Source organism: Cryptotermes secundus, unplaced genomic scaffold, assembly GCF_002891405.2.
Source record: "Cryptotermes secundus unplaced genomic scaffold, Csec_1.0 scaffold699, whole genome shotgun sequence".
Lineage (NCBI taxonomy): Eukaryota > Metazoa > Arthropoda > Insecta > Blattodea > Kalotermitidae > Cryptotermes > Cryptotermes secundus.
The window spans coordinates 838,634-844,633 of record NW_019738883.1 but is presented as its reverse complement, the minus strand read 5'-3'; the positions used below and the strand labels follow the sequence as shown (position 1 = coordinate 844,633).

The 6,000-nt window shown below is 40.8% G+C and overlaps 1 protein-coding gene across 1 annotated transcript in view; it reads left to right on the top strand.

Moving 5' to 3' along the window:
* The first annotated feature begins 5,748 nt into the window (after nt 1–5,748).
* LOC117282038 (protein yellow-like) overlaps nt 5,749–6,000 on the top strand; it is a 37,012-nt gene continuing 36,760 nt past the window's right edge. The window contains exon 1 of the mRNA XM_033754180.1: nt 5,749–5,818. The gene's annotated coding sequence lies outside the window, so the exon portion shown is untranslated. The remainder of the gene's footprint in view (nt 5,819–6,000) is intronic.

The following is a 6,000-nucleotide window of genomic DNA, read 5'->3' as shown; positions in this document are numbered from 1 at the left end:
GGGAGGTCATGGAGATCAACCTGCACAACTCAATAGAGAAGGTATCTACCTACCAGGAAGATCATTCATACAATCAAGTAGCAGAGAAGATTCCACAGACATGCTCATCCCACAAGTCCCGTGCCAGATCAAAGAACAGCTACAACTCCATAGCCACCCCCCTCCAAGGGCAAACCCCAACCTACCCACTGCCCCCTTCTAGGCTTCTTTTCCTTTTAAGATAAATCCTTCATGCTTGCTTCTTTTTGTGCTTGCTGAAACCTACCCTCAACCCTCAGCATAGAAAGTTAAGCATTATCATGCCTGGTGAGGCCCTTGAAAGAGCTGGCTGCACAACTTTCTTGATCCACTCTCTCTGTTGTCCCAGACAAGGCACTCGTCCTTATTCCTCCTCACTCCCCACTTTACTTAAAATGCAAGATCCTATATATGCACAGAGGGCCAGCAGGAAATTACCAGACTAGACAATTCACACTTTGACCCTAAATTTGGAAGCAGCATACTACTTGACTGGTATTCTCAGCTTCTGAATGGCAGAATAGTACTGTGGGAGTCTAACACAACACTCGCCAATCAGCATGGACCACAGCAGTGCCAACACCCATTGATTTGAGTGCCACTAGCGACAGTGAATAAGGATGTGGATGTCCGCTGCAGTAGTCAGCAAATTGGAGCTGCTCTTACCTCGAGACAGCTCGTGTGGAGTGCACACAACAGTGAGTCTCCTAGCAGCAACATCATCAGCCAACTCCACTAGCAGTTGCCTAGACCCATTGGGAAGTCCACCAACATTGCTTACTGCCCTACAGCCGGCTCACAGTCACCCGGCTGCTGACGCAAGGAAGATCAACGTCCCTGGCATGAGCCAGCTTGCTGCTGCCAGAGCTTTGTTGGCATTCCTTTGACAGCCTTAGAGTTACAGCCCTTTTGGGGCCCCACAGTATCTCACCAGTTACTGTACACTCTGCTTGCCTGCTTGTCTGTATACTCTTCATCTAACAGCAATAAATATCTGTTGTAGAAATTTACATGGTTGTCTCTCCATGCTACTGAACTGACATCCCACAATGCTTTCAAATTAGTCATAACCTCCTCCTTTTATATCTTTACCTTTGCAGTATTCACAGTTATCTTCTTAAATCATTCACAGTACTCATAATCATCTTGCCAAATCATTTCTTGTTTTACAACCTATGCATTTGAAACATCAGTGTTAAATAATGTAAGTCCAAAAATACAAGAGGAGGAGAGATTTATTGGGAAATATTCATTTGTTGTCAAATGAATAAGAAATGCATTAAATGAAATATGCCTGAAAAGTAAGTAATTCTGGATTCTTTCCTCCTAATCAACACAATAAGAACTCTAGAAGAGAGTTAACATATCTTGATGGGTAACAGTGATGTCAGCAATATGTATACTGTTGTAAGTTCAAATCCAAATTCTGACATTTCAGAAGTAAAAAATAAAAAGACATGTATGTGAGAAGTTTAAACAATGAACAACAATAATTTACTAACAAATTAACTATTTAAGGTAGCAGGTTTCTTTGAAATGTCGGTATCTCTCTACCAAACCATACAGTATTACATTCCAGGAGACATGCATATTTTTCTTTCAATCTTCCACGTTTGTAAATGAATGAATAGTAGCTGTAGTTTTTTTTTTGGTGCAATGATGCATTGTGGACACTGTTTAAACTTTGCAGTAAATGTGTTACTATTGATGTCTCTGGTTTTGAGTAAGTTGTAGTTTGTTAAAACAACATTAGTGGAAAGGCACACAACCAGTTTGGAAAATACTCTTTGTGATTCTGCATAACACATTGACTGAGGCCATTTATTGCACCCTCAGATATACTTCATGTTGCAAGGCTAGTTGTACTGCAGACATCACATGGAGACAAAATAATTTTCTTTTTATTCCTGATCCTCCCAGCAGCACTATGGCCCTGTGATCAACTCAGCCTCTAACAAAAATGAGTACCAGGAATCTTCCTGGGGATAAAGAATAGCCGGTGTGTAAGGTTGACAACCTCACTGCCATTTCTGAGCTGATTGTCTAGAAAATGTGGGAGCCTCCACAGCCTGTTACAGGGATAGCTTTATGTTTTCTTCTTAGCTTATTTCATCAAATATTGGCCATAGTGAAATGTGTTTCAAATGAAAGTTATGGACCTTATTGAGCTACATATTTTATTCAGTATTAATTACATGCACAGTGAGTTAGTTCTGAGAAAAATAAAGATCGGATTCAACCTTATACAAAGTAGGGTTTATGTATATTTGATTGATATAAACCATAATTAAATTCACAGAAATTTTTGGTATAGACCACAAATACAAAGTTCATCAATATGTGTTATGTAGTGTCCAAGATGAAACAGTCATACAGAGACGTAATTTTAGTTAGCTAAATTCTGTGTCCTTGTGGCTTGTTTGACAGTTGGCTGCATGCCGTAACATGTGTGTGCAGTTGGTAATGTTGATTACAGTAGTTTTATAATGGTCTGCAGAAGAAGAAACCAAAAATATGATGCAATGGAGAACTGCAGCTGTATCTGAAGAAACTATTTAAGTATATTATTTGTTTCAATTGGCCTTCAAATGGCATTATTAAATGCCAAGATGTAAAATGAAAAGAGCAAGAAAAGAAATAACATCTGTAACCGAGAGGCTTTAAGTTCTAGACAAGGCTGCAGTGCATATACATGTCAAAGAATAAAAGAAGCTATACAGAACAAGGATTTGAGGGAAATGCTTTTGTGACCAGCGGCCTTGAATGTGTTGTTTTCTTTAAGCATGATTGCTTTAATATTGGAATGTTGTATATTCACCTTGAATGTCTTGAGCAGTATCTCTCCTTTAATTATTTGGATGATAACTCAGAGGAAAATATCACACCATGATGAACCCAAGATCACATTACTTGAAACTGTTGTCTTGCAGAAGTTCAAGTGTTTAAAAATTTGTTTGGTTTAATATTTTGCATATGAATAAGCTTTGTTCCTGCTGCACTGTCAGCAACAATACCACAGTTATGCAACTCATTCTGACCTTGTACTCAGTGGTGATGGATAGAATATTAGATAAAACCTTGAATTGGCCTTCTGAATTTTAATTAGTTTAAGACGAGGATTCTTATAACTGGCTTCTATTGATGTGATTTCATAAAACTGTGAGAAGGAAAGCAGGAATGAAGAAAGAATTGCGAAATTATTTTAATTCAGGGTTACAGATGTGTATTTGAATTTGTTTTGTATTATGTTATTTTTTTTTTTTTTGCAATATTTGTGTTCAGGAATGGCTTTGTCTAATGGTGTGTAGGTGAATCCCCTTCTGCCGTGATTTACTGCAGTGTGATATTAAGACTGATGCTTGGTGAATCATTCTGTTATTTTCCCAGTTGCTATTTGTTTTGCTTGCATCTTCAGTAACTTTCTCAGAACTTTGAATCTTGCTGTGTTTCAATCGGTGGTGTATGTGGTTTCTTAAGAAGTTGTATTGTCTGCTGTCAGCTGCTCTGTGAAAATTGAGCATGTTTTTCCTTGCTGTTCTTCTTATTCGCAGTAGTTCCTGGAGATCTGGAATGGTTGAGCCTTGAGGCGGGTATGTGTGGTTAGTTTTGAGTTCTTTTTTTGCTGACTATCGTTGAAGTAAATCTGTTATTACAAGGTCTGTTTCTTCAACTGGCGTGATGTTCGGCTTTCCTGGTGTCGCCTGGTTCACAAATTGCCTGTAGTAGGCCCAGTTGACTGTAAATGGGTCCATCCTTGATCGTATAGTTTCATGTGGTTCCAGGTCCATGATGAGTATGACTGGGTTGTGATGGGAACTAAATGCTTCTATGGACTCAATGTATATATGGGTACTGCTGAGGTGCTTATGATGCCAGTGTCAAGGAGGTCTGGTCGTTGATTGTAGTTTGTTGGGAAATTAGTAGGAGTATATGGAACTATAATTTCGTAGCTGTGTTGGAGAGCAACCGCTTCTGTGGTCTAGTGGTCAGAGTTCCTGGCTACAGATCCAGAGGTCCCGGGTTCGATTTCCGGGGCTACAAGGTTTTTCTGAGAAGCAGTGGGTCTGGAACGGGGGTCCACTCAGACTCATGAGAATAATCGAGGAGCTATTTCAAGGAAAGAGCGGCTCTTGTCTAGAAAACCGAGATTAACGGCCGTGGGTATCTGTTCCACTGACCACGCGACACACTCTATCCGCAAAAGTTGGCACTAACTTCGCCGAAGGCCACGCCATAGCTCAAGCGGTTAGTCTCTGGCTTCCCACCGCGGCGGTCCGGGTTCAAACCCGGGTCTAGTCAAGTGGGATTTGTGGTGGACGAAGTGGCGCTGGGGCGGGTTTTCTCCTAGTACTTCTGTTTCCCCTGCCAATCTTCATTCCACCTAATTCTCCAGCATCATAATCAGCCGGGGCAGGTACAATAGGCCAATCAGTGGCCTCCGTGCCGAGTGGACCCAGTTGGACCTCCCCCCCCCCACTAAGCGAATTTAAAAGAAAAACACTTCGCCGAAGAGCGGTGGTGTCTCGGTCGGTATAGTTCGCTTGCGGACTACAGGCCACGGAGTTCTTTCTTTGTTGGAGAGTATGACCCTATAGTATTCGGGCCCTGGCTTTCGTCAGATGAGAGTGCCACATCTTACGTTTGCCGTTATACGTAATCACCAGCAAATATGAAGAGTTGATTGTACCGGGTCAGTGTCGTGAGAATTGGGGCGAAAAGTGGTTGGCTGGGTGGTGCGTGTACAGTGCTGATTGTAAGAGTCTCTGCCCTGGTTGAAATGTTTACTTCTAACAACTTCAAGTACTGGAGGTTTGCTTTGTTGTGATGAATTGACTGTCTTACTGCTATGGATGTTCCTCTATGTGTTAGTCTATGACTCTCTGTTCGACATGTTGTATAGCCTGGTATACTCGACTTCATGGTAGGTTGAAGATGATTTTCGTTGATGAGTTCTATATCAGTCCTATGTTCTGCAAGAAATTCGGGCAGGCGAGTTGGTCGTTGAGCCATCCATTTGCATGCCAGTTCATAAATTTTATCGGCCTGTAAAGTGCGGTATGTCGGGTGTTAGTCGATTTTGGTAGTTTGCACCTGTCGAGTATGCACTAATGGTACGGCTAAACATATATGTATTTGCATTTTCCTATGTGATTTCATTTGAATTACAGGAAGCTACAAATTAAAGAATCATGGCAGTTTATTCGAAAATAGATTTGGTCAGTCTTAATGATTGGATTGTATTCGTGAACTTATGTTGAAAGATTCTGTTGTTGCAATTCTTCGATAACACCAGAAAGAGATTTTCTGTCGTTTCTATGGTTTGTCTGTTGGAGATGTTGACGAGGCAGATTTGCATAGAGTGTGAAGTAGTCGGATTTAGTTCCTGTGGTTATGTCAGTTGAAGCTTGAGGAAGGCTGTGGGAGGTTGGGGAAGTTGTTTTCTGTCAGGCAAAGGGCATTATGTTTATTTAATTATGAATGTCAGAGGTTAGTTGTGATCACTGTATGCACTTTGCTCTTGCTTCACTTCCCGTGAAGTTGCACGATGTTTGCGACAGTTTGCACATGTAGGGGGCCTTTTTTGGGGAGGGGGGTTCTGGCATTCAGTAGAAAAATGGTTTCCGCCGCATTTGACACATTTTGTAGTGAGATTGCAAAATTGAGCTTTATGACCGAAGATTTGACGTCTGTAACCTTGGAATGGACCATTCAGGCCAGTATAGTTTTTTAAATATACTTTGAAGTGGAAGAGTCCTATTACGTTTATTTTGTTCCACTGTGTACGTAATGACATACAGAGGTAAGAACAAGGAGTTGCTCTGTCGCAGATTTTGCTACAAATCAAATTAGCAGAACCTTTAATTAATTTGGTATATTATGTCTTTTGATATTAATTACTTTTGGCTTGCATGAAGTTTATTTATTTTTTTTCGAGAGAGAGTCCTTTTCTTGGATTAAGAAGGGCAGCTGGGGCCAAGTTGC